This window comes from Lethenteron reissneri, chromosome 3 (assembly GCF_015708825.2).
Source record: "Lethenteron reissneri isolate LAM-NWPU_2019-01 chromosome 3, ASM1570882v1, whole genome shotgun sequence".
Taxonomy (NCBI): Eukaryota; Metazoa; Chordata; class Hyperoartia; order Petromyzontiformes; family Petromyzontidae; genus Lethenteron; species Lethenteron reissneri.
This window is the reverse complement of record NC_083781.1, coordinates 6386760-6411311: the sequence shown is the minus strand read 5'-3', so window position 1 is coordinate 6411311 and position 24552 is coordinate 6386760. Positions and strand designations below refer to the sequence as shown.

Here is a 24552-nt window from a genome sequence, read left to right as displayed (position 1 = left end):
TCGAACTTCTGTCGCACCGTACGTAGCAGGCCATGCTGAGCAGAGGTGTGGGGGAAAGACAACAAACTTAACACGAAAAGCAGTTATCTATTTGTATCCTGCAATCCCATGGAATATCATTATTTATACTGGAGGAAGCTGATGAGCTCTGAAGGTATTTTTTTACAGATGTCCTGGAGTAGAATGTTGACAGTTGTCCCCCTAATTATAGAGTGGTATATGTTGTGTCTGTCTCACAGTCCAATGACCTGAAACTGAGCTCACAGAACAGTTCAGAGGATATTCACAATTAATTGAGAAGCGTCTCTATGAAATGTATAAAATGTCGTTTTTTTCACACACGTGTATCCCCATGCTTTCCGTGGTTCCACGTGGTGGCCGTGCCACTTATTGCACTGCGTCTTGAGATGCGTCTGAATTTAGACACGCTCTGAATCCAAGTCGCTTTGGAAAAACAGTAAAGGCGCAGCCCTGCAAGTCCCCGCTCATGCCATTGCTGGCGGCTGGGCCTCCACTCGAGGAAGCTCTGCAGTTCTCCTTTCGGGCGTATTTGGCCTACGCTTCCCATGTTGGCCTTACGCCTAGGCCTCGGCAAGGTAAAGTAAAAGTGTAAAAACAATCGAGCCTACCTTTACCCTACCTTTTACCTTACCACAATACAATCACTCTACCCTACCTTTTACCCTTTAGCAGGTAAGGTAAGGTAAAATGTAAAAAGCAACGAGCCTACCTTTACCCTACCCTTTACCCTTACCCCTTGGCATGTCGACACCTTCACCCTTTTACCCGGTAAAAAGGGTACAATTACCTTACCTTGCCGAGGCCTACTTACGCCTTGCTAGGGACAGGAGCGCCCACACTTTACCCCACCACACACGACCTGTCTGATTGGCTAACCGGGGCGCACCCATTCAAATTTGCGAGGTGGACAGAAGCGGGGGAATAACATAACATCGACCCATTATTTCAACACCCGTACTGGGAGATCACCGGTGACTTCTGGTTCGTATTGTATTGCAATCATCCTTCTGCACAATTTATAACGAGTAGTAATAAACGGTGTGAGTATAAACACACTCTCTCTCGCCGTCATATCTTCTGCGCTTTCAATCACTTTACGGCGAGAATGGTGTATATCCATTGGGAGCTGTGTGATTGATGCGGACACACGTGTGATAAATTACACGAAAAAAAACACACACACACACATCACGCACACTCATATGCAGAAGATTCTTGTTGACTTCAAGTTAACTTGCCCGCCTATGCGATTCAACATTGGGTAGTTGTGGAAAATCCACATTCCTATGGGAGGGACCAATAGGTAAAAGTTGTCTCTTGTTGACAGAAAATGGAATGATGCACATTGTAGTAACCCTGGTATCTCTACAGGACAGCCACCTGCAGATTGATACTTATTTTGTCAACCCTAGATATATGTTGAACTTCGTTCGCACCGTACGTAACCAACCCATGGTAATCGGAGGTACAGGGGAAGGGACAGCAAACTGATTAGTTCTAAAGAAATTAGTTTTCAATGTAGATTTAAAAGTTCGTGGCTTATGGGCCAAATCAAGAAAATCAACCCCAGGCTGAGATGTAAACTCTTGTTAGTTGAGTGTTGCACCACAGCACCTGCTGGTCCGATTATGTTCGGTGAAATAATCATTCGTTCAGACATCTTCAGTCATGCTTAAGGCGGTTGTGAATGTCTAATTTGTAGCTCGCGGCCCGATCTCCCCAGAGTGTGATCTGCTTGCTCTGGGCATAGAAACTCCAAATTCGTTCATCTTACAGTCTTCCGTGTGGTGAGATTTGCATTTAATTTGCTGATATTTACGAAATGTCACAAATCGATCAATCGTCACCACCCACGATGAAGGCTTATCTACGAGTTGTCGCCGTCTTTCGCTATCTTGCGGTGCAAGAATCCGTCTTGCTACAGCACGTGAGCCAATTTGTGTGAAATATCATCATCATCATGAGCCGTGGTGTTGATTATGATGGCAGTGTGTTGTTGTCTTGGTGTGGTCTGGGAATGTTCTTGCTGTTGTTTTGCTGCCTTGCCCAAGCTTGGGAATTGGTGTACTTAGGCAATTTTAATTTATATATATCTGTGAAAGCGCTTCATAGCTCATCGGATTTCTCGAGAATAAATATTCTGATTCTGAAAGCCTCGCCAAGCCGCTGTCACCTCTAACGACCCTGCGACGTAATGATCCGCGCAGCAGCTGCCCAGGAGCTCATTCTCATCACTCTGTATGAATTGCATGTACCACGGTGGCGAAATGTTAACTACCTCACCTGGTAAACAGGAGGTCGTGGGTTAGATCCCTACCCTGACGCCTGCTGTATATTTGGAATTTTCAGGTTCTCCCCATGGTCGCGTGGATTGTTCCCCGGGTCCTTCGGTTTTCCCCTCCACATTTATAATCGACGACATGCGTTTCGAGTATTTGGCTGCTATTAATTTCCACTTGATAAACCACTTTGTCGAGCTCTCACTTGTGGCCCCCGTGTTATTTTCTATGGGGCTTGCCGGCCAATTCCCTTTTTGTCGAACAGATTACCAATGAGCTTGTGTTTTTTCTGACTGCAAGCACGGTCTGCGAGCGCTAGCCAAGTTGTACGATGTCATTTTTGAAACGCTTGCCCAACACTCAATACCCACTATTCGGTAACGATTCATATGGCAATAAAAAAAAAAACTGTTCTGCAGCAAACATTTTGAAAATGCAATTTTTATCATGTCCTATTTTGTATATCTCTTGTCGCTTATCTACATATGCACTATAAAGAAGGGTAATTTTCCTAGTAAGTCCATGGTGTTATTTACGAATGTGTTGGTTCTTTCGGTAAAGTCACGTAGAAGGGATATAAAACAATCAAATTTTATACAATTTTATTGTTTTATATTTGTATTATTTTATTGTTTCCCTTCTACGTGACTTTACCGAAAGAACCAACAATATGAATCCCTGCAGTCGCGAAAGCTTTAAATCAAAAGATATCCGAGTTATCGGTCAGAGCTCCTCAAAAGGGGCTCGCTCATAAGCGTGACTGGAGCAAAGCGCCTCAGCGAATTCCATGCAAGGAAATCAGCTCTCCGGATTGTACTCAACAACAACAACAACAGCGAGACTGCATTCGCTGTGCGGCGCGCAGACTCAAGCAACGAGAAGTCGACACATTCTTCGACCTTGTGGGTGCCGCAGTGCCAAGTTGTTATGTCCCTCGCCTGGCACGCAGGAAGCCGTGGGTGTGCGACCCTGACCCTGACGATGCTATTTGTGATAATTGGTTTTTTACCCTTCTATCTGGCAACAAAACTGACACCTTTTTACAAGGAGTCATGTTTGCATAGACCGCAATACCTGCCGTCATAATGCAAGTTGTGCGCCTTTTGGCGTCATCTGGTCCAACCCATGTGAGACTAGGCTCTAAGGAAAGCTGTCTCGGGTGTGGACCAATCAACTTCAAGGACAGTGCATACATTATCAGAGTTATGTCTTTTGTTTGTATTATGACTGCAGGTATTGCGGTCTATGCAAACATGACTCCTTGTAAAAAGGTGTCAGTTTTGTTGCCAGATAGAAGGGTAAAAAACCAATTATCATATTTTTACTGGCAAATGAGGTTCCCATGGTGATGCTATTTGTATGTTTTGAGTCCACGTGTTCTCTCTCCACATTGGTGGTCGCGTGCATTTTTGTCCAGGTCCTCCGGTTTTTTGCCCTCCATATTTAGAAACGTGCGTTTAGATTGTTTGGCCGCTGCTATAAATTCCCATTGGTGGATGACGTCCTGTAAGCTGCTTCAGTCAGATGTCATGTGTGGCCAAGTCGCCTCTGAATAAGTAATATTAAAAAACACTTTTTTTAAAAGCACGCTTTAATGAAATGTACCGTATGAGTAATGGCAAAACTCCACGACTCCAGGAAGTGGTCCCGAGGCTTGCCACAACGTAAGGGGCCGTGGTGATTTACAGCCAACGTTAGTTGAGCGTGGACAATTAGACCCAAGGCGAAACATAACATATAACAAAGATGGTTTAAAAATATTTATTTTTAATGATAGAATATAGTATTGTCATTAGCATGACATAAGTATACCAAGTTATTTGTCGATACCACATTGGGAAGTGGTTTAAAATTTAGTTACAAGATTTGAGGATACGACAACAACAACAGACAGAGTGAGTTAATAGAAAGCGTGTAAAAAGATAGTTAATTTTTTTAAATGATAGAATATAGTATTGTCATCAGTAAGACATAAGTATACGAAGTTTGCAGCCGATACCACATTGGGAAGTGGGTTAAAACTGAGTTACAAGATTTGAGGATACGACAACAACAACAGACAGAGCGAGTTTAGCGTGTAATAACAAGTATAACCCGTAAAAACTAAGTTTTTCACTATAAATCCTTTATATGCCTGGCGGCTAGAGTCCTCTCGTCCTCTGGCTTGAGATGGCTGCCACCTATGGGTCAGATGATTGCATGGCAGCATTAAGCAATTGGTAATTAAATATAATATTTTTGTCCTAAAAAGTGTAACATTTTGGAAAAAATATTTTCACGAACATTAATTGGCACGCACAACAAGTCTGTGTGCAAAATTTCAGCTCGATTGGATCACGGGAAGTGGGTTAAAAAACGACCGAAAGATTTGCACGGTCGTAAGCACGCAAGCAAGCAAGCAAGCGACCTTAATATAAAGGATTCAATAAAGGATTTAAAAATACATTCGCCTGTAGAGGAAGCGGGGATCGATCCCGCAACTTTTGGCATGGGAAGCGAGGGCGCTACCAACTGCGCTACCAACTGCGCTACCAACTGCGCTACCAACTGCGCTACCAACTGCGCTACCAACTGCGCTACCAACTGCGCTACCAACTGCGCTACCAACTGCGCTACCAACTGCGCTACCAACTGCGCTACCAACTGCGCTACCAACTGCGCTACCAACTGCGCTACCAACTGCGCTACCAACTGCGCTACCAACTGCGCTACCAACTGCGCTACCAACTGCGCTACCAACTGCGCTACCAACTGCGCTACCAACTGCGCTACCAACTGCGCTACCAACTGCGCTACTCCGCCACGGCCTGTGGAGGTGTCACGCTCTGAGCTCCTACGCTGTGACGTTCAGCCAAAGCCATGAATGAGTTCTATTTGAATAAATGTGAAAAAAATATATTCACCTGCGGAGAACGCGGGGATCGATCCCGCGACCTTTGGCATGGGAAGCGAGGGCGCTACCAACTGCGCTACTCCGCCACGGCCTGTGGAGGTGTCACGCTCTGGGCTCCTACATTGTGACATTCAGCCAAAGCCATGAATGAGTTCCATTCGAATAAATGTAAAATAAATATTTTTTTGCCTAAAAAGTGTAAAATTTTGGATTTTTTTTTCACGAACATCAATTGTCACGCACAACGAGTCTGTGTGGAAAATGTCAGCTCGATTGGATCACGGGAAGCGGGTTAAAAAACGACCGCAAGATTTACACGGTCCAAAGCAAGCAAGCAAGTGAACTTAATATAAAGGATTTAAAAAGAGCTTTACCTGGTAAATAAAACAGTTCTAGTTTATTTGAATAACACTGCCCTGAGAGGATTTTTTAAAAGAATATATTTATTTTCATGTATAAAATATATAACAGGTGACATTTTGGATAATGGCCCTGCTAATAAGATGGCCTATTTCACAAAATGCCATAGATTGAATTTAAATTGACTCGTGGCAACACATTATTATCATACCATTGCAATTTTTATTAAACTCACAAAGTTTCAGATGATTGCTTTTACAGTGACTGTCCGATTGTCCTTCGAGCAGTAACACGTTGCCACATTTGTTCATCACGTGACAACTCTATTCATTAAGCTGTGTTTGGTGGAGGGGAGGGTATACGATATACATTTTACTCACCCAAAAAATTTTAAATTTAGAATCATGGTATTGGTCACGAAAGCATGCACATGTTCAATTTGCGTCGCGTGTGATTGCGCTCACACTTTTTTTTGGTTACTCAGTTTCATCAATTGGTTATTGCAGCACTTTACGACGCTCAGAATCATGGTAATTATACGCCGCGTGCATACGGAGCTTGACGTTGTTACCCAACTAAGGCAACTTTATTTGGTCTGGGCGGCTCATTCGTAGAGAAACCCCGTTACCCCCTGACTTTACTCATTAAACCATTTTCAAAATCATGAACCCAACCGATTTTTTGATTAGCCATGCAGAACATGATACGGTAATTAAAGCAATTATTTCTATTTTTGTACGGGTGACTTTAGTTAAAATGGCATAATTTAAAATCCGAAATACAGTAATAACAAGGAACAAATGGAATTATGAACACAAAGCAAAAGTGTCCAGTCTGCTATTTTTACCTCCTCCCCCCCCCCCCCATCTGCAAAGCTTTTAGGTGAAATTGGAAACTATACATGATTTAGGTTTTGTGAATGTGAGATCAGAGGAAAAAACACGACGAGGTTAATTTCACTATTTCTTGGTAAGGCGAAGAAAGCGTGAAGTTCACCGTGCCTGTAGTCTGCTGTATTGATTTCGCCATCAATTACGTGAATGTTTGAGTGGAATTTAAACCTCCTTGTGTTTTGAAAGTCCAGTGGGAAAACCAAGTAGAGTTTCAATTGAAAATAATAAATAATGAACAGTTTAAGTGGGGCTTGATCGAGTTTTATTGACCGCTACATTAACTGGATTTATTTGTGTTTTTCTGCACTCAACATTAAACTTATATATAATGTGCCTTTACAACGTGCCTGCTGTCGAAGCACATCAGGATTCTTTGCTAATTAAAACATTACAATGGATTGTGGGGTAGAAATTACGACAAAGTGACAACGTGCAGATTTAAAGAACCTCATTTAATATTCAGCAAAAGCACACGTGTCCGATAGGCTTATAATGATTTTAAAATTACATCATAAAATCCAATACACTTTGCTCCAGGATAGCAATATACCATGTTTACAAGCGCAGTTATTTGGCAGCGACGATCATGGAAAAAACATTGCGGGTTCGTGATGAACAGTGGTGGCTTGAGGAGGCATTTATCCAGCAGTGGATTGACCATGGCTGATGATGACAATGTTGAATAAATGTAATTGTATTGTTCGGGATTGCTCTGTCAAATTAATACAATTTGCGTAACTCTGCTTCCCATTCCCAAAACTTGTTTGCTTCTCCTTGCTTATGTTCAAAGTCAACCCAGTGGCACGAATTCCATATTGGCATGGCAGAAACAAGTCTGTCCTTAAAGTGACAACTGGTGACTTTCCACACAGGCTGATTCAGCATTTGCTTAGGTTTTTAACTAGAGAGTTTTTTCCCACGATGTCATGTCGAGTTGAAGAATCCATTCAGAACACCCGCCGCACAGTTGTGAACACTCTCCATGTTAAAGAACACCGCCGCGGAAGCAGATGTAACAGAACTACTTCTGACATCCGCTCAAATGACCTCTTATCCAAACAAAAGGGGGGGGGGGTGGTAGGGAAGCGCTCTACCACCCGACCTGCTATGAATTCCAGTAATGTTTGTCGCGTGGTTGGTCAAACATGATATTTGTCGTTCAGCTGCAGTTTTGCCAAATTAAAAGAAACTCCAAATTGAATATGACGTGGTGAGGTTTTTTGTTGTTGCTGTTGATGCAGTAATTAGTGTCGGCGCTGAGATCGTCAACTCGCTACAATTGTAAGCCCGGTTTAATCACGGGTGGCTGAAACCCAGCTTCGAAAGCAGGGGTCTCAGCGGTGCCAGCTCTGACCTCTGAGCCACCTCGAGCCAAGAGCTCAAGTTACAAGTTCCAGCGTTACTTATGGCTCTTAAGCAACGTTTATGGCCCCGAATGTGAGTGTAATTAATTATGTATACGTGCCTACAAAAAAAACGCGCGTGCTCCATTTCCAGGAACGCTTGAGTTAGGCGTGTACCCAATAAAAACTTGAATACACTTGGTGAACGATGCACCTTTTTACACAGTATAAATATGTTAGAATATCTACGAGAAATATATTGAGGATGAGCGTCCATTTAAAATGGAGACGTTATTGAAAACATGGCACTTACTCACAGTTTATTATATCCCTTTACACAGCGGCTATGAATTTGTGAAACCATAAACAATTTTTTATTATACCAGGTAAGACCCACAGAGCTATATAGCTCTTTTTCAGCAGCGATTTGGGCCACAAATCTAAGCTCAACGATGTGGCTTATCGTGTGGAAATGCCTAGCAGCCAAATACTCTAAACGCGTGATGTTGATTCTGAATGTGGAGGGTAAACCGGAGGACCCTGAGAAAAATCCACGCGACCGCGTGGAGAAAGACATGCAAACTGCAAATATGCTGGCGTCAGGGTTGGGATGGAACCCACGTCCTCCTCCATACCAGGCGAGGTAGTTAACAGCCCAGCCGACATTAAGCCTGTAACGAGACGGTCAAATTAAAGTCGTTTTTCATGACATGAACGGCGCATTCACAAAGCAACAGCCGCAAACAAAAACAATCTCGAGCTTAAAGGCCCGCGTCAAGTCCTCTTTCTCACAGCCACGGTCCTTAAGGGTTGGGGGAGAAATAATGACCGCTATTAACTCTCCTCCCTCGCGATTTTAACAGAGATGCAGATCACCTACGCCTTTTCCTACAGCGGCGTACGAAACCGCCGCTCTCTTGAGAAATCAATTGCAGGCACGCGTCCTTCCAAGTCGTGTAGAGACACGCAGCGATTTCTTTCTGGTGGGTGTGATGCGTTCACTTAGAGAGAGAGAAAAAAAATATAATATATTATACACGTTCGAATTTTTTTTTTGTCAAGTGTCCCCAAATCTGTACCCCCGCCCTAAACCACATGTGTTGTGAGCTCGCCTTATCCCGTGGGGGTGTTCATAATGAGGGTGATTCACCCTGTCACTGGTGCTAGCTCTAGTGCAGGGCACACAGGAAGGCTTTCATTTCTAGCCTAGTCGCCCTGTGCAAAGGCAAACCTTGAGCTTGTGTGAGGGATTTCTGTGACAGCAGCAGTGGCAGCGGGCCTGGCCAAAGCTATTGAGGCCTTACTCTCTTTCTCCGCTGTCGCCGGCCACCGTTTCACGCGCTCAAGGGGAACTGCTTGAGTTTGCAAGGCGGGTGAGTTGAGCGTTTGTATTGTTTGTATGTCTGCAGGGTTATTCAGTGGTCAGCTGAGAACCAAATGTCAGACGCGCTTAGTGCTGTGTGTGTGTGCAGTTCTTGTGAATGGTTTTGTTAAGTTCGATTCCTGTTGTTCTTTATGTTCGTATTTTAGTCGGCGAATGATTTTCATATTTTTGTCGGTCACGATTTTTGTTTTCACCGTGAACATTTCATTCTCGGCGAGCTTCTTTCCTGAGTTAACGTCGCGCGGTTATTACGGTTGAACTAATAATCCACCGGCGCAATACAATTCTTTCCTTGGTGCGTGTTTAATATGAACCCGAGTATTTTGTCATTGTTGCCCCCATGCTGCACGCTTATATTCTGCAAGACCAAAACGCGTTGTTTAATCCGAGCAACTTCCTGCATGATTGTATTTTCATAAAAAAAACCTTTGAAAAAACGAACCATTCGGCGAAACCCAACTGAGCGAATTCATTGTCGTTCCAACAAAAGCGCTCTCCTTTTCCCCAGTGCGAGATCCTTCACAGCCTCGCTCCTCTCGTTTGAGCAGAAGCGAGATTTGCCTGTAGACTGTCTCTTGGACCTCGCCATCATAAATTTCGTTGGCCAATCAGCCGTCCCCGTGAGTGAAAAACAGATGTGAAGCAGAGAGCTCTCTTGCAGACAGCACGTAGGGGAGGGGACCGTCTGTTGGCTCGGTTGCTTCTTGGCGGACTCGTGCAGTGTTGCACCCTGTTGCGTCGACCACACTGGCGTGGATTTATGCCGCAGTTGCTGCGGACGTGACTGTCATGCGCACATGGCTGTCAGAGTACGGTTGGCAGTCTATCTCTCTCTCCAAAAAAAATCATGTTTGTTTAAAGGATAGTTTATTTTATAGTTCACTTACAAAAAGAGTCAAAACGTCAGCGTGTACTTCGCCCGGTTAAAGAAGTTGAGCGGTCGTCGGGTGGAGCTCACTTCTGATTGGGGCCCCGTGCCAACAGGAGAAATTCCACGTTGCCCTGGCGTGAGCCGGTGCATCCGCAGGATAACTGCTGCTGACTTCATTTCAGTTGTGAGTTCGCACAATACGACTGGATGTTGAATTATCTTAAGTATGGAATGTAAAAAAAAGTTACAAATAAAATTATTTTTGATGAATTTTTTTTTTACTTTGATTAATTGGATTTCATGGCCAGCTAGAAGCCTTTCCAACAACATTTCAAGATGCATTGTTTTGCAAGCGCCCTGTCACCAACATTCCATTCCTCGTACCTCGTTTGTTTTTCTCCATGAAATATTAAGCAAAATAAATATCAGTAATCGCTCAATACCTTTGAGTTTTTCAAATGCGTTTCCATTTTTTTTATGGCCACGGGCAAAGAATTTCCAGCCACTGCATTTGTACGCATGCATGCACTTGTGAGCATTGGCATGCTAGAACAGTTTGTACAGCCACGGTGGCGAGATGTTAAATACCTCGCCTGGGATGCAGGAGGTCGTGGGTTCAATCCCGACCCTGGCGCTTGTATATTTGAAGTCTGCATGTTCTCCCCGTGGTCGTGGGGCTATTTCTCCGGTTCCTCCGGCTTTCCCCTCCACATTTAGAAACATGCGTTTAGAGTATTTGGCTCTAATACATTTCCACGTGAAAAGCCACTTCGTTGAGCCACCAAATTTGACCAGGTCACTTCTGCAAAAGGACTATATACCTCAGTGGGCCTTACCTGGTAAAATTAAAAAAAGTTTAATAGTTATTAATTTAGTTTATTTTGTACAGCCACACACCCACTTGCACATATGTCAGAAGCCCTCACCTCTCCATGGCCATTTGTTTATTGATAGACATCATAATAATCATCAACATGAATTTTTGTTAAGGAGTCACAATCAGCCAATGTTAAAGCTTAATGAAACATCAGCAACCAATGCTTGCTTTATACACAGCTGTGTGCTGCTGGTGTTGTTACAGCGCTTGACCCACAATTCGGAGGTTAAAACCCCCTTTCAGGGCTCACCTCTCTCTCTCCATTACTTTTATAGGTTCAGTAAAATGAGTAACACTCCGTGTGGGAACTCCACGATGCCTATTCCAAGGAGAAAACGGACCGGAGTAGGAATGTGGATTTTTTTTTTCAAGCTTTGGCTTATCGCTGCTGCTAATGGCAAGGAACAAACACGAATGTTTGTTTGAGCAGGGAGACATTAACAACTTATTTTGAGCATGTTATTTGTTTTGAAAGCAGCGTGTCATATGCCACAAAATATGGGTTATGTATTGCTCTATTTAGCAGACCAGTGATTGTTGTGCTGCAGAGCTCCCTGCTGCCTTTTCTGCTTGTGCCACGTGTTGTATATCACAAACGTCCGACGCTTCACTCCACTAAAGTGGCTCCCTTTACATTGAAGCATACGCTGCACTTCGTAATATACAACACGTGGCACAGCATGAAAACACATCGGGGAACTGAATGTTAAGGGTCCATCATATAAACCAGACTTGAGAGCCACCTTGGTGTAGAGCCTAACGCACACCCGACCGGCAATCCAACAGTACCTGGATTTGATTTACAGATAGGGATTTCAATTCTTGGCCAAATTATTTTTTATACCCCGATACTATATTTCACATTTCCTCTGGCCACGCACCAGTGGACAATCGGTGCACGTTTATGATGCCAATTGGCACACTGCTCGCGGTGGGGCCAAGTAGCAGGTTTGCCCCGGCTCTTCCAACCCATCCGATGCTACGGGAAGCAAAGGGTTCGGCGAAACTTGCACTTCAGAGGCACGGTCACTGAGCGGTGGTGGTCTGCTTTGCTTTGCAAAATTCGGCTCACTGTTAAAAGGCAATCGCGGTGCCCGCGGTGACCCTGTTAGCATCTAGCTCTTGTTGTCGCGATGTTGCGAGTCAATGCAACTGGGCACTGCGTGGAAAGGGGCCACGTTTTTTGAGTAGTCGTTTGTTGCCAGGGCGCGTCGTTTGCCGTTGCCTTTGCCAAACGCCAAAAAGAAACACAAACAACCCGACCACGTTGACGACCTCAATAGTGGGCAGCAGACTTTGACCTTCTTTATCACTTCCACGCCCGTCGCGATGTCCATAAACGTCGATTCCAAAGTCTCACTTTGCCGGCTTTGAAAACTGCACACTTTGTATATTTTTAAGAATCGTCTCCAATTTGTTTATTTCACCGGGGGGGGGGTTATTTTTGTTCGTTACACCACGCTGATGCAATTCGAGTTGAAATCTACGGTCACCAGCAAATTGGCGTTGAATAATTTCTGCCAAACTGTCCGTATTTGTTCATAAACACTGAGCAGGTTGTACATTCAAAGGTGGGGGTTTGGGCGGGGGTGGGCATGCTGTGTCCGGCTATCACTTGTATGCACACGCCCGTGTAACATTTTGGCAGCAAACGCTCGCAAAATCCCCCCTTAAAACCCGTTGCCCTTAATTGGAGATTTGTGCCACGCGCAAAATTTCACGCTCCGAGGTGGGGAGCAAGCCCGCACGGAGGGATCCCGGAGGTTCTGGCAACCGCGTCCTGTGACCGTAAGTGAATGTGGTTTAGTTTGTATTTGCCGTGCCATCCATTGTGTGTATAATTACATGTATATGTCGGTGACGCAAGCCTTGCTCTGAAGCAAACTTTATTTGCGAAACTCTCCCGACACGTTTTTCGGGTCGGGCAGCACGGCGTTTGTTCGGCGGCCTTTGAAGAGGCCCTGTCCGACAATTCGCTCGGGGGGGGGGAGGGGGGAGCAGCTTCTTCAGGAGCTGAATTGGGGTAGGTCGGGTGGAACTAAAGAAGCTCCCCCAGCACTCGGAACGAAACGGAGGACATCGTGCTGAACAGCACCGTGGTACGACCGGAAACGCGTCGGAGAGCCATGCAGCACAACTATGAAAACCGCCCACGTGGTGACCTTCATGGATACCTGCCAAAAGGAGCCCTGTAGCGTTAGGGTGGTGGTGGTTGGACTGGTGACTGGTGTATTTCAAGCCGTCGTTCACCTTTGCGTTGCCATCTCTTTTCTGATCATACATTTTTACTCTTCTTCTGAAAATCCTTTGCGGTGAACGCGATGTGCCTGTTACTGAACACACACATCCTGCACAACTTAATCGAAGCGAATTAGCTTCCGTTGTGATTGTTTTGAAATTCCATCCCAATGACCTTAACAATTCTTTGTAAAGCTTGTCAAGGCCTCCACGAAGTTGACTCAATCTGAAATGACTTGCAAAATGCTGCCCCTCCCTACCCTACTCTTTGTTTTCTTGCCTACTAAAAAAAAACTATGGAATTTCTGATTCATTCGAAGCTATAGATATGAAGGTTCTGCACGTCGATTCAAAGGTTTGCCATTCGCTTCTGCTGGCAACACAAACGTCTTCATGGCAGGCATGATTCATAGGTCTTTAAAAAGTACAACTGTCGGCAACGAATGCAATGTTTAGCATGAATTCGTCTCGAGCATGAGCAGAGTATTGTGGTATAGTTTGTGTAGGAAACTTTCGAGTTACAGGAAGGTTCAAAGAGAGCGCTTGTTATGGATAAACTGTCCGCCATTGGCTCAGGGCCCCCAGTGGAGATGAGTTGCCGCCCCATTGCTTATCTTACCAGAGCCACTTTCACTTTAGATTGACCAAGTCGTGAATGATCCATCATTCACACCTCAGATTAGCGCAGTTGGCTACGTGCAGTGCGAAAGAAGATCAACATACACGCATCGATCAATCATAAACTATATTTTCACGTGACATCAACCCACTTCATGAAGCCATATGTGGCAAAAAAAATCTCTGTTAACATGCAAATGTTTTCATCAGCGTCATTGCTTGGATTATTATCAAGCAAAGCCATGAATCTTCATGTTTTCCTGCAAAACGCACTGAACTTTACTCTTCTAAATCTCCCTTGCCTGCCATAGCAGCATGGCTGATTTAATGCCTTATAATTGCCATGTTTCATGTGTGCTTCCAGTGAGACCAAAACAAGCCAGATAATCAGACTTTGGATTATAAACAGCCACGATGGGTCCCCAGAGGGGAGCCCCTGCTTGAATTGGACTGAATTTTACAAAGTTGGGAACCATTGTAAATAAGTGCCGCCCACCGGCTCGCATCCCAAGTGACTGCAGTGGGGCTTGTTTTTGTTTATGTGGCTCATGTTGTTCAGGTACAAGAGAGCCAAATGTTACGAACTTTGAGCATTGCTAACGAGAGGGAATTATGCATCAATAACATTGCCGTTGTTTGTTTATACGAATACATTTGAGCTAATTCTAGCTCAACCCATAAGAAGGCTACACACATGGTACCTTGGGAGGTGGCGTGGGATGTAGAAATGTTTTTTGTTACCAAATATTGGGGGAAAACAGTGATGCAGTACTCTGGCTGTCGCTTGACGGGGCTGGTTGTAATTACTGGCGAAACGTCGTACTTTAATTGTAAATGTTGTGGGTTTACCTTCTAACACACTGGTGTACTGAACTAGTAACGAATTGACATGTTTTGTTTACGTGACAAACCTTACTAGTTGGCTGTGTTTGGTGGTGGCGAGTTTAACGACACATTTACATTTACGCGATCTGACTGAAAAAATCTCTATTATGGAGTTGTGCAGTAGTTAGTGCACTGCAATGTGAACCCAGTGACCTGTATTTGACTGTCATCCACAGTTTTGGGCCCTCCATTCACCACCTTGCATTGACCGGTGTGGTGATGTAGAGTCAAACAGCATGGGGAGGGCCTATTCTTGTGACTCGAGAAAGAGTTGGGGAAAGTGAACACAACCTGCTGAGCTCTAATTCAAATCAAAGGTGCATTATGCTGTCGGTGGTCCACAGCTGCAGTGTAAATTCCACATTCCTATAACAGGGACCAGTCATCCAATGCGATTACCACTTTTGACTCCCTACAATGTGCTATTAATTGTATTGACCCCAGAGAGATGATGGCCTGAGTTCACCCCCAACTGAAATAAAAAAAATTCAACCTTCCGGGCATGAGTTTAACATTCTGTCAACAGCACCATCCGTCCCATGGATAGACTGATCCCGTCCATGACAATGTGGAATTGTGGGCCCGAGGACTGCCAATTTGAGAATGGGCCCCGTCCGCTGCTGATGTGCGCACAGGGACATATTCTGGATTTTCGAGACGAGCGGTTGCTGTACGTAAAGGGGGCCACGTGTTGGTCTGCAAGGTCTGGCATTGCTCATGGCAGGACAGAGAGAAAATGACTGTGGAGTTGGGTTTTTTTTAAAAGTCTTTGCTGGAGAGAGTTGGACGTGTGGCAGGGTGTGGCTTGTGCATGGAGGAGAGGACGGGCAGGAATGGGCATGGTGAGAAGGGCTGGTAATGTGTTGCGGTTGTGGCGGGCAAAAGGCAATTAAAACAGTCTTTTACATTTTTTTTGGTATCTGGCACAATTGACGAGCGTGTGTGCGCCTGGTGCGAGATAGGGCTTCGGGGAGTGTGGCGCGATATGTAACCGGACCACCCAGTGCCGCGGATGTTGATAACAAAGGGGACAAAAGCGGCCCGTGTAAACACAGCACAGATGCCTCTTAACTCAACGCTGTGTGTGGATGCCTCTTTATTTTCACTTGTCAACGTTTCCTCCACATGTACGGGAGAGTGTGGCACTCGTTTTTTGTTGTTTGGGGGGTAGCCTGTAATCACGTTTAACATCGGCTTTAATGTAAACCTTGCACAGGTCCCTGTTTCCAAAGTGCATTGTGTGACTTTTCAAAAATACATCGCTCTCGGTAGGGATTAGTGAGCATCGTGAATGCGTTACGGAGTAATTTTATTGTTAGGACGGTGGGGGGGGGGGGCGTGAAGTGGTGACATTGTGCTTAGTGCAGTGCGCTGTGAACCCAGTGAGCTGAGTTCAATTCCTGGCCATGGCCAACATTAAGTGGCGAGTTATCGCTAAACCGCTCTTAGCCTGACGCCAATTCACCATCTCTCACGGGCTATCGAAGTGAAGCAAGGTCGAACAACGATCATGACCAACGAGACATCGTGAGGAGGCCTTCATCTCATGGTGGATTGACAAAGGGCTGTACATTATTATTATTGTGATATTTATTGTACGGATTTCTATTAAGCACTGCGTTTAAGAGATGTATTGGCGGACCATGTAATGGCCAGCTAGCACAGTGGTCAGAACGATCAACTTCCAATTGCGAGGTTGCGAGTTCAAATGGGGGGCTGGCTCGTCCCATCAAATCTTCACAACCGATACGAGACCACTTTGTCAGACGTTAATAGCGGTATACCTCGTGAGAGAAGACTGGGCCCTACCGTGGGTGATGCGAAATGCCCACCACTGGCTCAAGTTTGGCAGAATCTCCGAAAGAGGTGTCACAGTATACTTAAAAAAAATTAACCCGTAAAAAAAACAAAGTTTTTCACTATCTTTATATGCGTGGCGGCTAGAGTCCTCTCGTCCTCTGGCTTGAGATGGCTGCCACCTATGGGTCAGATGATTGCCTGGCACCATTAAGCAATTGGTAATTAAATAAAAAAAAATTCCTAAAAAGTGTAAAAATTTTGATTTTTTTTCACGAAAATACATTGCCACGCACGAGTCTGTGTGCAAAATGTCAGCTCGATTGGATCACGGGAAGTGGGTTAAAAAACGACTGAAAGATTTGCACGGTCGTAAGCGCGCAAGCAAGCAAGCAAGTGAACTTAATATAAAGGATTTAAAAAGAAAGATGATCTCCTTTTAATTAGCTGTCATTTTTAAAAGCCACCGTATTTTTTTTTTACAAATGTCACGCCACGATAATTTGTTTTGCAGCACTGCGTAACAACCCCCCCCCCTGCCTCCAAACGTCGCATGAAAGAATCAGGATCGGAAGAATCAGAAGTTTTTTTAGCAAAGTAAATAACCCATTGAACGATGCGACTCTTTTTCAAGCGTGACCCGGCTAGGAGACAGACGGCGAGCGTTACCAATTAATAAATAACTACGATACAAAAATAAAAAAACGTGAAAAAAATAAATTTCGATTTAAAGCTTTCGTGACTGCAGGGATTCATCTTCTTGGTTTTTTCGGTAAAGTCACGTAGAATAAAAGTAATAAAATAATAATATAAAATAATAAAAATATTATTGTATTACTTCTCTTCTACGTGACATTACCGAAAAAACCAAGAAGATGAAAAAAATAATTAAAAGCAAATGATCTTATGAAACGATTACATTTGTATCGTTTCGACCTCAATAACGTCCGTTTAAAAGGAGTACGGAGATGGCAGAACGGTGATCCCCAGAGAAGACACCAAAGCGTGTTTGAATCTTAAATCAACCTTTACTTACAGGGTTGCTTCCTTGTTATATCTCGACACACCCTGCCTCGACAACTGCGGTGGCATTTAAAGAACAAAAAAACACCCAGTCCATTCGACACGCCCTTTCACTTCTCGAAGAAGAAACAAAACAACGTCTTGGCGCTGTCAGTCAGCCCCCCGGTAAAACGAAGCGATGACTTCTTTATCGGGCATTCTGACAATCTGTAATTGCGAGCGAAGGTCAGTTTGAATGAGACCTTCTTGGCTAGAGTTGCCTGCATTGAAGGTGACGCATGAAGAAGAATGAACACGATTGCTTTTTTTTTAATTACCGAGCTCACGATATTGCTGCCTTTTTTAAAAAATGTTGTTGTTGCAATTTCAGGTTGGCAATTCACCAACAAACCTGCACTGACCAGCATGGTGAAGTACGATTTAAAGCTTTCGCGACTGCAGGGATTAATCTTCTTGGTTCTTTCGGTAAAGTCACGTAGAAGGGAAGTAATAAAATAATAAAAATAAAACATAATAAAATAAAATAATTCTCACGACGTTTCGGCTACAACGCAAGCAGCCGTCTTCAGGTGAAGAATGAGACACTGCCAAGGCGCTCTTCTTCCACCTCCAACCCAGCTTATATATAAGCTCCTAGCTTGGCAGTGTCTCATTCTTCACCTGAAGACGGCTGCTTGCGTTGTAGCCGAAACGTCGTGAAAATTATTTTATTATGTTTTATTTTTATTATTTTATTACTTCCCTTCTACGTGACTTTACCGAAAGAACCAAGAACATGGTGAAGTACGGTCAAACAAAATCCTCATGACTGACAAATGCGGAGTGTGGAGGCCTTCATCCAGCAGTGGATTGATAGAGGCTGTACATGAATATTTTAAGCATGGTGTGATCATCATTAGGCATGAAACAATTCACCCATCTCACAAATACATGTATTGTCAGAATTAAACGCTTCACGATTCGATTCAAGAATCTTTACACTCGTTTCTACATTCGTAATGGTGTACGTAGTATGTCAACGTGATGACTGCCTACACATCGATGAGAATCGATTATTATTTCACCCACGGGTTGATCCACGTGTCATGCGTGCAGGTTACCAATTTACATCGATCAACCGACGTATCTTCACGTGCCTGGCGGTCGCCCCATATACGCTTATAAAATAATGCTGTTTGCAATCGCAAGCGACCAATGCGATGGGCCCATCCCTGTTGCTCGCTGGCAGTGGCGACCGCTTAAAAAAGAGGAGCAGTGATTGATTGCACTCGCAGCGGGCCAGGTAGGCGTTTACAGGAAGCGCACATTGTCGAGAAGGGTGCGGCGTGACCGACGGCACCGTGCCGCTAATGTAGCGACTAGCCCGAACAATTACGTCTTTTTCCTACCCTGCTGCACCTTTGTCAAGCCATTGAAAAGTGGGATTGCAACTGAAATGGCCTCTGCGAACGGTACAATTTTGGCGCCCGGATTCCCGCGAGCGCTTCTCAGCAGACCGAGTAATCGGTCAGCGGTATCGTTTCCTTATTTAATTGCTCGTACAAAAATAATAACTAGCGCGCAACCTGTGCACCTTTTTTCGTGTTTTTGGGGTTATGCTGACCTCTCAACACTGTGATGATGTGTCTGGCAGAGAGGCGTCGTAACCGCAGTGCTTGACTACCAGTTTTAAAAGTTCACGGGGTTGACCGAATCCCATGCGTCGTCCTTTTAGGGTCGTCGGTAAAATAGCTAACCGCTTTTCGGGATGAAAGCAGTGGTTGTGCTGTGGATTCAAGGTGTGGTCTTTGCCATAGGGATGTGGAATTGATGACACTGGCACAGGGCTGCCAATAGAAATGAACGCCACTGCATGTGCTTAGCTTAATAAAGTAAAAATGTAGTTTCATTATGTGTTGGTTTACATCCCACAGCCTAAGTATATCTATATATATAAAATTGAAATTTGTGATTATGTGTGTCTGTTCAAAATGTTCAGCGTACTTCCCGACATGCAACAAACTTGAAATTTGCCATGTGGGTACTTTCCAGACTGTACACCATGCAAATATAAAAATCTACTTTTTTTGGGGGGGGGGGGGGTGGTGCAATGCATATATTTAGCAAGGCAAGTGAGTGGTGACGTCACATCTGTGATGTGACCCGCACGCGGCAGCGTCACGCAGTGTGCCTGCTGACGTCACGCAGTGTGCCTGCTGACGTCACGCACCCCCCCCCCCGCCCCCCCCGTGTATTAATCCAAAACAAGAATCCAAGTCCCGGGCGAAGCCGGGTAGTAAAGCTAGTGCAGTATATAAGAGCATTGTATTGACCTCTCTTTAAAACCAATTCAGAGTTCATTGAAACCACGGGTCTCTTTTTCAAGGGATACTTGCGTGACCCTAAAAAAACACTTTCACAGCCAACCAATGTAATTGTACCGTGTGAAGAGTAATAAAACACAACCATTGAATCCAAATAGACTGGTCATTAATAAACCCAATAAACACACCCGATCCCGGTTTACAAATAGAACAGGCAAAATTGAGAATTTGCAATGAAAAAAAGATCTAATAAAGTATAAGAACAGAACATTTTCTCTTCTTTATATAACCTGCAGATGAAATAACACATTAAACACGTGAAACATTGCAATGGCGACCTGGGAAAAAAATAGAAAGCTAAATTCTGAACAGTTTGTGTAAATATATTTAAAATCAGAAATAGATCGCACTTCAACTTTAAACGAGGTAGCAATCGTCAGACGTCTTTATTTCCATCATAGAACACTGGTGGTCCTGAGAACCCAGTGCCCGCATTTGAACATTTATCATCGCCCACTCCACATGGTGAGAGATATTCCCAGGCCGCTTGACTTCGGGCAACGGCGAGCGGCAGCTACGGAACAGTTTCCTAACTGCTCACGGTCAGAGTTCTCGATGTGGTTTAAACTCCCCCATCCACCCCCCACCACCCCTTCAGACGCACGACCTTTTAAATTGTAAACACATTTCGTCGTGCTTTGAGGAGGCTCGGTGGGATGAATTTCGTTTTTAATTTCGCAAACCAAACAGGACGCGTGCGCGCGCGCGCGCTCGAGAAATCGTTCCCGCTGAGATGTAGCTGCTGAGCTCCGAGCCGCCACGGCACTGGACTGATTTTTTATTTCGTGAAATGTTCTGCTGGCATGAGACATCGCTAGGCATGGCTTACACATTATTGCGCGTCCTAAAAGGTCGTACTTTTCAATTTAGAAAAATGTTTTTAAAACGATTTGGTGGCGGCGGAGTTGGTTTGCTTTGCCGTGCGGCGAGCCTGGGCAACCCCTGTGTTTGATTCCAGGCCACAGCTCACATTAGTGGCACACGAAATCTGAAATAATATCCGAACTGGCCCTGGGCCTCCTAGACATCCCCTCCCCCCTCCATTATCATTATTATTCCCATTGACTGAGCTTTGTGATGTGTACTGCCAGAGCAAGTACAATAATCGACTCGGCTTAAGAGTACTACACGGTCATATTTTGAGGTCCGCTGGCCATAGCAGAGCCTTTTCAACAACACTTACCACAACGATGCAGATTCATCGAGAGATCGTTGTCATGAATGCGTTCGATTTTAGAGCGAAATCACACACTCCGCCCCCTCCCTTCCCTGCCGCGCCATAAATGAGCAAAAAGTGGACAGTGCTCACCAAATGTTGGTCGCCCTGAACCTGTCGTGGAAATTCCACATTCACATGGAGTGGGGCTGAGTCGGGTGTGTGTCGGATAACACTTTACTGCCCTTAAAGTTGATGGTGTTGGGGGGGGGGGCGGCACTGAGTCAACCATCGGACGCAAACTTGAACTCGCTGCGGGAGTCCAATTCTCTGATGAGCCCTCCCCGACCACGTACATTGTGCAAAAAATGTTAATGCGATAAAACATAACCAAGGAGCAATATAACTTTGTGGGGGGGGGGGGGGGGGACGAGGGGGGGGCTTGCTAAGCGGTCGCCAGGCTGACGGGTACTGGAGTCGTCCCCGCCTTCAGGGTCAGCTGGAGGGTTAAGTAAATAGTTCCTGGGCTTTTATTACGTCAGTGCCAGCTGTCTGGGAAAGCTGGGGGTGTTTTCGTTGTTGGACCCCCCCCCCCACCAAACCCCCCCCCCCACCGTTTCCTTCCCAGGCCCCCCCCCCACCACTTCCACCCTCTTCCACTCCCACGTCCGACTCCGCCGCAGAGGAGCGACGGTCACACTCCTCCCGAGCGAGCGTCACGCCAGGGCGCGGCGTTTCCCGTGCATCTGTTGGCAACAATGATGTCGGTGGCGATTGAATTGCCGTGTCGACATCGGGTCCAGCTTGTTGCACTTGTGCCGATTATTATAGCACCAAGGTGGCTTTCTTTCAAGTTTGTTAGTTTTTTTTCTTAGCAGCCCCCGTTCTCTCCCCCGTCGTGCGATGGTTTGGCAGCGTGGGGTTGCAGCTCCAGGATAAATAAAGATGCCGATTCTGACTGTGGCAACGATGTGATGTTGACATTTTCAAATCTGTACAGTATTTATTCATCAGTTGTTGCCCACTGATACGCGTGAAAGACCCAACGCAGGAGATGCCTGGGTTTGATCTTCCACGAAGCTCATGATTCATCTAAACCGCGTCATCCACTGCACAAACCGTGGCAGATGCGGACACCTGATGCACAAACGGAAAATGAAAAACTCTCCAGTAGTTTGCGACTGTGGTCATCCAGAAGAGACCGTGCACCATAACGAAGCAATGCCTGATTCACAAATACAAAGGAGACATCACAGCGATAACCACTCCACTGCTCCTAACACGGTTGTCCGGCTTGACCACCAGAATGTGAAGTTGTAGTTGTTGCTCTGCCATCTACATCAGCCGTACGAAAGAAGGAGGAGTGGTTGTCCTTTGGAGACACCGGCAACCGCCATAAATTATTTGTAATTTCCACAATGGGCAAATGTTCATTTTTTTTAAATTTCAGATCAAAATTGCCCTATGCTAATTTGAGTGATGGAAATTGGACTTTGTAGCTCTGATCATTTGTATTTCCCTCGAGCAAAGGTAATTGTATAGGTCACCAAATTCCCAACCCCACCAAAGACTTAGAATGTACTACTGTATAATTGTTCATAAAGTGAACATTCTACGTAATTTATCCTCAAAAAATAATTGCCCAAGAAGCCCAACGTCTTCAGATTCGGTCATTGTTTTGTTCGTGGATGATAATAATGCATGATGCAATATTATTATTTTCCAGATGGTCCCCAAAATCCAATGAATTTTCTCACCAATACATGTTCGAATGTGAGTCATGCATGCGTTTACATGCAACATTGTGGCTGTGCAGCCCCATCCAAGAATAAAAAAAAATGCACTCTATTATCGTAGTATTTATTCTATTCTCTTCTTGCGTATGTAGGGCAATGCGTTCAGCGTGTTGATGCCATATCTGGATTTGAGCTAACGACATGCATATTTCGATTTAAAGCTTTCGTGACTGCAGGGATTCATCTTCTTGGTTCTTTCGGTAAAGTCACGTAGAAGGGAAATTAATATTATATTATTATATTATATTATTATATTATTTTATTATGTTTTATTATTTGATTATTTCCCTTCTACGTGACTTTACCGAAAGAACCAAGAAGACATGCATATTGCTCTCGCGACGGCATTGGTTGTTTTTAATGTGACAGGAAAACACGTAAGAGGTGGGGGCCTCTGTAAGAAGGCTACCGTCCCCCACCCAATAGAATAGAAGAGCATTTCGATTTAAAGCTTTCGTGACTGCATGAATTCATATTCTTGGTTCTTTTGGTAAAGTGACGTAGAAGAGTTCTACGTCACTTCCACGTGACTTTACCGAAAGAACTAAGCAATAGAAGAGCATTTATGATGACATTCTTTCATATTATAAAATCACAATAACCGTGCAGCTGCGTACATGACACGCAGTTGAAAACTCGTGAACGATGAGACTTGTTCTGCTTAAGTCGTACACTTCCACACGATGTGCTACTTCCTATCGCTATCGTTTGTGATAGTCAGGTCGTTTCTGAGAAAGAGCCATGTAGCTCAGAGGGCCTTACCTGGCAAAAATAAAAAAAATAGTTATTTTAGTTTCAATCAACATGCGAACTTGCAAAAAAAAAATCAATCAATCGCCGATGATTCATCACACCCTAGCGAGGGGACCATCTCACAGCCACCACCAAAATTTATCTCCCGCGACTTTTACTTTACCACTGCCGATAATCCTGAATATTTTACGAAGAGGACCAGTTGATAGAAAGGTCGTGCTTGATTTCGTCTAAACGGTGACAGTGTATAAACGAACACGTGTTATAGTACTTTAAATTAATCTGTTGATATTTCTATGTGCGTGCAGATGCCCACTGAAACAGCAACTTGATAAAGTGACTCAGCTGAGCTGTTGACAAGCAACATGAGGGTCCCGTGCCGTCTTTACCACCACTGTTGGCGCTAGGCATAGGGGAACTCGTAAGCAAACGCTTCGTACCCCAGTGGACCCAGAGCCATGATAAAATACGGGTGAACCAAAACATAGGCAAGCACATTGACTTGAAAATCAAGTTCATCTCTCTCAATCCACAACTTGTCTGTATCTCTCTCCGCTCATCTGACGCCACCACATCTCCGCCTCGTCTGCATCTCTCGTCTCAGCGATCTTTTTGCCTTCCCAGTCTCTTGTCTACATATCTTCTGAGTTTATACATCTGAAAAAAAAAAATTCTGCTTAGGGCACCCAATTGATGCCAAGCGCCGCCACTGCACGGGACACTGACAAGATACCGTGGGCCCCGTCCCTTGTTTCTCAAGCGGAACGCACAGAGCCCCGACCGCTCGCGAGCTGCCAGATATCTGACGCACCGCGCGAGAGAAGTCACCTCGCCTCCGCCGCCACCGCAATCGGTCTTCTGAACCCCCCAAAAAATAAACACCATCGTTGTTGCGAGCGCACATCGTCGGGTGTGTCCCGAATTTGATTGACTCAAACTAAACGGCCGTTTCACCACGTTGCCAAGGGGGGCCGCTTGCTGTGGTAAAAAAGAAAAAAAGGG

The 24552-nt window shown here is 44.8% G+C and overlaps 1 protein-coding gene across 4 annotated transcripts in view; it reads left to right on the top strand.

Moving 5' to 3' along the window:
* Positions 1 to 24552, top strand: part of LOC133345511 (neuronal-specific septin-3-like) — a 269744-nt gene that overhangs the window by 157351 nt on the left and 87841 nt on the right. The window contains exon 1 of one of the 4 annotated variants that reach the window (XM_061556338.1): positions 8912 to 9162. The exons of 2 other annotated variants lie outside the window; for them this stretch is intronic. The gene's annotated coding sequence lies outside the window, so the exon portion shown is untranslated. Of the gene's footprint in view, positions 1 to 8911; positions 9163 to 12564; positions 12710 to 24552 lie in introns of those variants that run through there. One more of the 4 variants, XM_061556347.1, reaches the window with a different exon arrangement.